The sequence below is a fragment of the Arachis stenosperma genome, chromosome 6 (genome assembly GCF_014773155.1).
Source record: "Arachis stenosperma cultivar V10309 chromosome 6, arast.V10309.gnm1.PFL2, whole genome shotgun sequence".
Taxonomy (NCBI): domain Eukaryota; kingdom Viridiplantae; phylum Streptophyta; class Magnoliopsida; order Fabales; family Fabaceae; genus Arachis; species Arachis stenosperma.
In genome coordinates, this window is record NC_080382.1 from 86,428,278 (window position 1) to 86,438,671 (window position 10,394).

The window sequence follows — 10,394 nt, forward strand, 5'->3', positions numbered from 1 at the left end:
AGAAATTCTACTTAAACCTAAACTAAAACTTGAATGAGAGCTTCTCCCTCTAAAACAAAACTAAAACTTCCTAGATGAATGAATTCCCCTTTCCCTTCAATCCTTGAATCCTTTTATCTTTTCCCGCCAAAAACTCAGATCCAAATGGGGTTAGAAACCCTCCAAAATTGCCAAGCAGGAGTTTTATCTTGTATTGAATTTAGGGTATTTTGATAACCTTTTGTCACATTTAACCTATGAAATAGCATGGTTTTGTGATTGTCTCCTTATTTGTGCTTAGATGTGAAAACATGCTTTTCAACCCTTAATTTGATGGTTTTAATCTCCCTTTGATTCCACTAGATGCCTTGATGTGTTTGTTAGTGATCTCAGATGGAAAAGGCTAGGAATGGATCAAAGGAGTGAAGAGGAAAGCATGCAAAGTGGAGAAATCATGAAAAGTCAAAGAAGTTGAACTCGCCCATGGACGCGCGCGCGCACCTGGCGCTTGCGCGCACCTGCGAATTACCCCATGGACGCATACGCATGCTGTGTGCGTACGCGTCGGTGCTGATATATGATTTTTTTAATGAATTCGCAACCAACGAATTCTGAAGGGTTGTGGGGCCCAATTGCAACCAACTTTGGTGCCAAAGATGCTATTTAAAGCCAAGGATTGAAGAGAAAGGGGATTCCATTCATTACACACACAATAGGATTAGTTTAGAAGTAGTTTCTAGAGAGAGAGCTCTCACTTCTCTCTAGAATTAGGATTAGGATTAGGATTAGTTCTTAGATCTAGGTTTTAATCTTTGCTTTCTCCTACTTCTACATTTCAATTCTTTGTTGTTAGATTCATCCTCTTCTACTCTTTTGTTGTAATTTCCTTTATGTTGTTCTTACATTTTGTTGTAGATCTAGTATTGTTCCCTCTACACTCTTTCAATTCAATAAGAGGTAATTCATAATAATTGTTCTTCTTTGCTTTTCCATTGTTAATCTCTTGCCTTTGTAGTTAGATCTGTCTTTAATTCTTGCAATTTATGCTGTTTACTTTTATTGCACTCTATGTGTTTGTTAAAATGTCTCTTTTAGTTTTGGTGTAGATTTTGTTCCTCTTGGCCTAGGTAGAGTAATTAGTGACACTTGAGTTATCTAATTCCTTTGTTGATTGATAATTGGATAGATTGCTAATTGGTTTAGAGTGCACTAAAGCTAGTCTTTCCTTGTGAGTTGGCTAGGACTTGTGGCTCAAGTCGATTCATCCACTTGACTTTCCTCTATTTAGTAAGGGTTAACTAAGTGGTAGAAATGTACAATTCTCATCACAATTGAGAAGGATAACTAGGATAGAACTTCTAATTTTCATACCTTGCTAAGAGCCTTTTATAGTTGTTAGTTTATTTTCATTGCCATTTACTTTCATGCCTCTTATCAAAACCCCAAAACAACTCAAACCAATAACAAGACACTTTATTATAATTCCTAGGGAGAACGACCCGAGGTTTGAATACTTCGGTTTATAAATTTAGGGGTTTGTTTTAGTGACAAACAACTTTTTGTATGAAAGGATTATTGCTTGGTTTAGAAACTATACTTCGACGAGATTTTATTTGAGAAATTCTAAACCGTCAAAAATCCAATCATCATGCACCAAGTTTTTGGCGCCGTTGCCGGGGATTGTTGAGTTTGGATAACTGACGGTTCATCTTGTTGCTTAGATTAGGTATTTTTCAGAGTTCCTAAGAATGAATTCTAGTGTTTCAAGGTGATGTTCTTATCATCACCAAAGCTGATTGATTCTCATAAATTTAGCTCTTGAATACAATGTCCTGCTGAAGCTTGGCTAGCCATGTCTAATTTCTTTAGACTGAAGCTTTAGACTAACATTGCATGATTCCTGGAATTCTCATTAAGAATTTTGATACCTTTATTTCCTTTTCCACTTAATTTTTGAAAAATCCAAAAAAATTACAAAATCATAAAAACCAAAAATATTCTCATGTTTCTTGTTGAGTCTAGTGTCTCATTTTAAATTTGGTATCAATTGCATGTTTCTGTTCTTCTTGCATTCATTCATGTGTCTTAAGTGATCTTCAAGATGTTCTTGATGATTTCCTTGCTCTGATCTTTGAATTCTCTTGACTTGAGTGTTTTGTTATTTCTCATATGCATTCTCATTTGATAGTGTCAATAGTATACAAACTTCTAAGTTTGGTGTCTTGCATGCATTGTTATTTGATTTTAGTTACATTTTGATTATTAAAAATCCAAAAAAAATTTTTATTTGTGTCTTTTCAAGTCAATAATACAAAGAATTGAAGATTCAGAACATACAGCAGAGGAATTACACAGAAAAAGTTGGGCATTCAAAACGCCAAGTGAAGAAGGGCAAACTAGCGTTTAAACACCAGCCAGGGTGCCTGGCTGGGCGTTTAACGCCCAAAAGGGTAGTGTTTTGGGCATTAAACGCCAGAATGTGCACCATTCTGGGCGTTTAACGCCAGGATGGCACAAGAGGGAAGATTCTGTTTTTAATTCAAATTTTTTTCAAGTTTTCAAAATTTTTTTCAAAATCAAATCTTTTTCAAATCATATCTTTTCAATCAAATCTTTTTCAAAATCAATTTCTTTCCATTTTCAAAAATACTTGCTATCAATTAATGATTTGATTCAACATTTCAAGTATGTTGCCTTTTCTGTTGAGAAAGGTTTAATGTTTGAATCATATCTTTTCTTGTTAGCTAAGTCATTAATTTTTAAAATCAAATCTTTTTAAATTGTTTTTCAAATCATATCTTTTCAATCACATCTTTTTAAAACCATAACTTTTCAATCATATCTTTTTAATCACATCTTTTTCAAAATAGTTTTCAATCATATCTTTTTGATTTCTAATTTCAAAATCTTTTTCAAAAATCACTTGATTTCTTTTCCACTCTTAGTTTTCGAAAATCAATTAAAGTTTTTCAAAATGTTTTTAAAATCTTTTTAATTTATTTTCAAAAATTTCTTCCCCTCTTCTCACATCCTTCTATTTATGGACTAACACTCCTCCTTAATGCACAATTCGAACTCCATCTTTCTTGATAAGTTCGAATTCTTCTACTTCTTCCTTCTATTTTTCTTTTCCTCTGACACCTCAAGGAGTCTCTATACTGTGACATAGAAGAAGAAGAACCTATGGCAGCCGAAAACAACAACAATGTCAACAATGCAAGGAAGGTGTTGGGTGACTTTACTGCACCTACTCCCGACTTCTATGGGAGAAGCATCTCTATCCCTGCCATTGGAGCAAACAACTTTGAGCTTAAGCCTCAATTAGTTTCTCTAATGCAACAGAATTGCAAGTTCCATGGACTTCCATTGGAAGATCCTCATCAGTTTTTAGCTGAATTCTTACAAATCTGTGACACTGTCAAGACTAATGGGGTTGACCCTGAGGTCTACAGACTTATGCTATTCCCTTTTACTGTAAGAGACAGAGCTAGGACATGGTTGGACTCACAACCTAAAGAAAGCCTGAACTCTTGGGAAAAGCTAGTCAATGCCTTCTTGGCAAAGTTCTTTCCACCTCAAAAATTGAGTAAGCTTAGAGTGGAAGTCCAAACCTTCAAACAGAAGGAAGGGGAATCCCTCTATGAAGCTTGGGAAAGATACAAACAATTGATCAGAAAGTGTCCCTTTGACATGCTTTCTGAATGGAGCATCATAGGTATTTTCTATGATGGTCTGTCTGAACTGTCCAAGATGTCTTTAGATAGCTCTGCTGGAGGATCTCTTCATCTGAAGAAGATGCCTACAGAAGCTCAAGAATTAATTGAAATGGTTGCAAATAACCAATTCATGTACACTTCTGAAAGGAATCCTGTGAACAATGGGACAAATCAGAAGAAAGGAGTTCTTGAGATTGATACTCTGAATGCCATACTGGCTCAGAACAAAATATTGACTCAGCAAGTCAATTTGATTTCTCAAAGTCTGTCTGGAATGCAAGCTGCACCAGGCAGTACTAAGGATGCTTCATCTGAAGAAGAAGCTTATGATCCTGAGAACCCTTCAATGGAATAGGTGAATTACATGGGAGAACCCTATGGAAACACATATAATTCTTCATGGAGAAATCATCCAAATCTCTCATGGAAGGATCAACAGAGACCTCAAAAAGGTTTCAACAACAATAATGGTGGAAGAAACAGGTTTAGCAATGGCAAGCCTTTTCCATCATCTTCTCAGCAACAGACAGAGAATTCTAAACAGGGCCACTCTGACTTAGCAACCATGGTCTCTGATCTAATCAAAACCACTCAAAGTTTTATGACTGAAAAAAGGTCCTCCATTAGGAACTTAGAGGCACAAGTGGGACAGTTGAGCAAGAAAGTTACTGAACTTCCTTCTAGTACTCTTCCAAGCAATACAGAAGAGAATCCAAAAGGAGAATGCAAGGCCATTAACATGATCCACATGGCCGAACTAGGAGAGGAGGAAGAGGCAGTGAATGCCACTGAGGAAGACCTCAATGCACGTCCACTGGCCTCTAATGAGTTCCCTAATAAGGAACCATGGGAATCCGAGGCTCACACTGAGACCATAGAGATTCCATTGGATTTACTTCTGCCATTCATGAGCTCTGATGAGTATTCTTCCTCTGAAGAGGATGAGTATGTCACTGAAGAGCAAGTTTCCAAGTACCTTGGAGCAATCATGAAGCTAAATGACAAGTTATATGGTAATGAGACTTGGGAGAACGAACCTCCTTTGCTCACCAAAGAACTGGATGACTTGTCTAGGCAGAGATTACCTCAAAAGAGACAGGATCCTGAGAAGTTTCCAATACCTTGTACCATAGGCACCATGACCTTTAAGAAGGCTCTGTGTGACCTAGGGTCAAGTGTAAACCTCATGCCTCTCTCTGTAATGGAGAAGCTAGGGATCTTTGAGGTACAAGCTGCAATAATCTCACTAGAGATGGTAGACAATTCAAGAAAACAAGCTTATGGACTTGTAGAGGATGTTCTGGTAAAGATTGAAGACCATTACATCCCTGCTGATTTCATAGTCCTAGAGACTAGGAAGTGCATGGATGGATCCATCATCCTTGGCAGACCCTTCCTAGCCACAGCAAAGGCTGTGATTGATGTGGACAGAGGAGAATTGATCATTCAAGTGAATGAAGAATCCTTTGTGTTTAAGGCTCAAGGATATCCCTCTGTCACCATGGAGAGGAAGCATGAAGAGCTTCTCTCAAAACAGAGTCAAACAGAGCCCCCACAGTCAAACTCTAAGTTTGGTGTTGGGAGGCCACAACCAACTTCTAAGTTTGGTGTTGAACCCCCACATTGAAACTCTAAGTTTGGTGTTGGGAGGTTCCAACATTGCTCTGAGTATCTGTGAGGCTCCATGAGAGCCCTCTGTCAAGCTACTGACATTAAAGAAGCGCTTGTTGGGAGGCAACCCAATGTTATATTTTATCTATTTTCCTTTGTTGTTTTATGTTTTCTGTAGGTTGATGATTATGAGAAGTCACAAAATCAATTGAAAAAGCAAAAAACAGAATGAAAAACAGAAAGAAAAACAGCACACCCTGGAGAAAAAAAGCAAATGGGCGTTTAACGCCCAGTCTAGCACCATTCTGGGCGTTTAACGCCAGAAAGGGGCACCAGACTGTTGTTAAACACCAGGAAAGGGCAAGAAGCTGGCGTTAAACGCCAGAAATGGGCACCAGCTCGGCGTTTAACGCCAGAATTGGCATAGAGAGCATTTTTGCTCGCCACTTGGTGCAGGGATGACTTTTCCTTAACACCTCAGGATCTGTGGACCCCACAGGATCCCCACCTACCTCACCATTCAAATTCAAACTACTTTCCCTCCCAAACCCACCCTCCCATAGCCGAACCCTACCCCTCTCTCCACCCCTATAAAAACCCATCTTCACTCCTTCATTTTCACACACCCTAAACACTACTTCTCCCCCTTTGGCTGAACCATAAAGCCATCTCCATCTCCTCTATTTCTTCTTCTTCTACTCTATTCTTTCTTCTTTTGCTCGAAGACGAGCAAACCTTTTAAGTTTGGTGTGGTAAAAGCATTGCTATTTGTTTTTCCATAACCATTTATGGCATCCAAGGCCGGAGAAACCTCTAGAAAGAGGAAAGGGAAGGCAAAAGCTTTCACCTCCGAGTCATGAGAGATGGAGAGATTCATCTCAAGGGTGCATCAAGACCACTTCTATGAAGTTGTGGCCTTGAAGAAGGTGATCCCCGAGGTCCCTTTCAAACTCAAAAAGAGTGAATATCCGGAGATCCGACATGAGATTCGAAGAAGAGGTTGGGAAGTTCTTACCAACCCCATTCAACAAGTCAGAATCTTAATGGTTCAAGAGTTCTATGCCAATACATGGATCACCAAGAGCCATGATCAAAGTGTGAACCCGAACCCGAAGAATTGGCTTACAATGGTTCGGGGGAAATGCTTAGATTTTAGTCCGGAAAATGTAAGGTTGGCATTCAACTTGCCCATGATGCAAGGAGATGAACACCCTTACACTAGAAGGGTCAACTTTGATCAAAGGTTGGACCAAGTCCTCATAGACATTTGTGAAGAAGGCGCTCAATGGAAGAGAGATTCAAGAGGGAAGCCGGTTCAACTGAGAAGGCATGACCTCAAGCCCGTGGCTAGGGGATGGTTGGAGTTTATCCAACGCTCAATCATTCCCACTAGCAACCGGTCCAAAGTTGCTATAGACCGGACCATCATGATTCATAGCATCATGATTGAAGAAGAAGTAGAAGTTCATGAGGTTATAGCCCAAGAACTTTTTAAGTTTGGTGTTGTGATGAGCGGATAATTTATACGCTTTTTGGCATTGTTTTTAGTATGTTTTTAGTATATTTTAGTTAGTTTTTATTATATTTTTATTAGTTTTTAGTTAAAATTCACTTTTTTGGACTTTACTATGAGTTTGTGTATTTTTCTGTGATTTCAGGTATTTTCTGGCTGAAATTGAGGGACCTGAGCAAAAATCTGATTCAGAGGCTAAAAAGGACTGCAGATGTTGTTGGATTCTGACCTCCCTGCACTCGAAGTGGATTTTCTGGAGCTACAGAAGCCCAATTGGCGCGCTCTCAACGGCGTTGAAAAGTAGACATCCTGGGCTTTCCGGCAATGTATAATAGTCCATAATTTTCCCGAGATTTGATGGCCCAAACTGGCGTTTCAAATCAGCTCAAAACTGCCCGGCGTTAAAAGCCGGAACTGGCACAAGAATAGGAGTTAAACGCCCAAACTGGCACAAAAGTTGGCATTTAACTCCAAGAAAAGTCTCTACACATGAAAGCCTCAATGCTCAGCCCAAGCACACACCAAGTGGGCCCGGAAGTGGATTTTTCTGTCATTTACTCATTTCTGTAAACCCTAGGCTACTAGTTTTCTACAAATAGGACCTTTTACTACTGTATTCTCATCTTGGTAGCTATCTTTGAGTAGTTTTATGCTATCTTAGATCATGGGGGCTGGCCTCACGGCCATGCCTAGACCTTGTTCTTATGTATTTTCAACGGTGGAGTTTCTACACACCATAGATTAAGGTGTGGAGCTCTGCTGTACCTCGAGTATTAATGCAATTACTATTGTTCTTCTATTCAATTCAGCTTGTTCTTATTCCAAGATAACACTTGTTCTTCATCTTGATGAATGTGATGATCCGTGACACTCATCATCATTCTCACCTATGAACGTGTTCCTGACAACCACCTTCGTTCTACCTTAGATTGAGTGGATATCTCTTGGATTCTTTAATCGGGATCTTTGTGGTATAAGCTAGAACTGATGGCGGCATTCAAGAGAATCCGGAAGGTCTAAACCTTGTCTGTGGTATTCTGAGTAGGATTCAATGATTGAATGACTGTGACGAGCTTCAAACTCCTGAAGGCTGTGCGTTAGTGACAGACGCAAAAGAATCAATGGATTCTATTCCAACCTGATTGAAAACCGACAGATGATTAGCCGTGCTGTGACAGGGTGCGTTGAACATTTTCACTGAGAGGACAGGACTGTAGCCACTGACAACGGTGATGCCCAACATACAGCTTGCCATGGAAAGGAGTAAGAAGGATTGGATGAAGACAGTAGGAAAGCAGAGAGACGGAAGGGACAAAGCATCTCCATTCGCTTATCTGAAATTCTCACCAATGAATTACATAAGTATCTCTATCTTTATGCTTTATTCATATATCATTCATAACCATTTGAATCTGCATGACTAAGATTTACAAGGTGACCATAGCTTACTTCATACCAACAATCTCTGTGGGATCAACCCTTACTCGCGTAAGGTTTATTACTTGGACGACCCAGTGCACTTGCTGGTTAGTTGTGCGAAGTTGTGATAAAGAGTTGAGATTGCAATTGAGCGTTCCATGTTGATGGCGCCATTGATGATCACAATTTCGTGCACCAGATACCGTGTGCAACAAAATCACTAATAGAGGCTCAATTTCAGCACATGTATACTCACGAGAAGTTCAGGAAAGTTCAAATACAATTTAGAGGAAAAGTGAATTGCATCACAAAATCGACGCAGTCCGCTATAGGTTTTACGGCATATAAAGTTGTAGAGTAGGTTTCTAACTCAACATTCAACAAGTTTGTTGTTACATACAATTCAATATCACGTGAAGTAAAGTGGCAGTGCTTATTGTTTAAGTTAAGGGGTATACTATGCCATCATTCTCTGAGTGCCTTAAGCTTTGAGCAAATAGATAAAGTGGCACCGAAATATATATTGGAATGCTGGAGTAAAAATGTAAAGAGGAGGCTCATGCATATCAATAGCAACCAAGACGAGCCTTTATTGGAGCGAAGAAGTAAGAAATTTGACTATTTGGTATTTCGGTTGCATAATATTTTTGAATTTGTGTCAAAATCCGAGGACTTGACTGGAATTCTGCACCGAAAAAAGGTAATGTCATGGCTGAGTTGCAAGAATATCAAGCAAAAAGTAAAGGTAAATGTTCGTTATCTCATGGAGATACTACATTAAATGATATTAACGACATTCAAAGTCCCCCACGTGTTAGAACAAGAGGGCGTCCCAAGAATAGACTAGGATCGAATTTGGAAAAAAGGATCGCAAGTGCATCAAAAGAAAAAGGAAAAGCCAACTTTAAGCGATGTAACATTGATTTGCTTTTAAATAGGGGAAATGTGTTTGTGCATGTTAGTAAGTTTGCTAATATATGATTTATTTCTTTTGCAGTTGAACCTTTTAGATGGTGGGTCAAAGATTCAGTCAACCTCCAACCTTTATCATGCATAGGATATGAATTATCTTGGAGAGGATGATAGAAGTTTTGGTGTTTATTAAAATAAAATTTGGCTCATTTGTGTTTTAGTCATACAACTTTTTCTCTTTAAAGAAAATAAGGGTAATTTCTATGTTTTATTGTATAGTCACTTTTTTATTTTTCAAATTGGTTTCTATAATTGTGTTCCGGTAAACAGTTTCAGGTGTTTATTAGAATACATTTCTATTCATGTATGACTAAATTTCGGTTCATTTGAGTTTCTAGTCATATAATGTTTTCCTGTTTGATGAAAATGAGGGTTAATTTCTGATTTGTGTTATGTTTTATTGAATAGTCACATTTTGGTTTTGCAAATTAGCTTCTGTAATTGTGCTGTGTCAAACAGTTTAGGTGTTTCTTAGAATACATTTTGGTTCTTTTGTGTCTAAGTTTCGGTTCATTTATGTTTTTGCCACTCTTGAGGTTTGATAAATATATTCAATCTATTCAGTATGAACCTAGATTCATTCAAATTCATGTTATCTCAATACAGCCCAAACATTTTTAACAAATAAATTAAAAGAAATTTAAGAAACAATTTTCAAAAATATACATTAACATTTACAACGAGGCAAAGAAGTATTTGCCTCTTTATAATTTCTTACAAAATAGTGTTCATTTCAATTTCGCAGATTTGAACCTATTTAATTTCTTTATCTCCAGATGAGAATTAACAAAAAGAACTTGAGAGGGCAATGGATGACTTTGGGATTCTTATGTGTTCACATGCCTCAATGACTTTGTCTCTGAGTTTATTTACCTTGTCCAAGAGAATTGGACCATATTTCTACCTAAAAGTATCTACTTCTTCCTACAATTCAATTATAAGAAATTACTTATTATGAACCCAAATTAAATAAGAAATGAACTGAAATTTATTAGTTTAGAAGTAGAAGATCAACTATATTTAATGATACTTACCTATTTTTCAGATTTTAGATTTGTATTTCCCATTTTTTATCTTTTCAGGATCAATTGTTTCCAGCCATTTCAGGACATATATTCTACAATCATAACTAAGAAAGAAATAAGAATAATAGGAAGAATAATAGTACTATAGCAAAGAAAGAA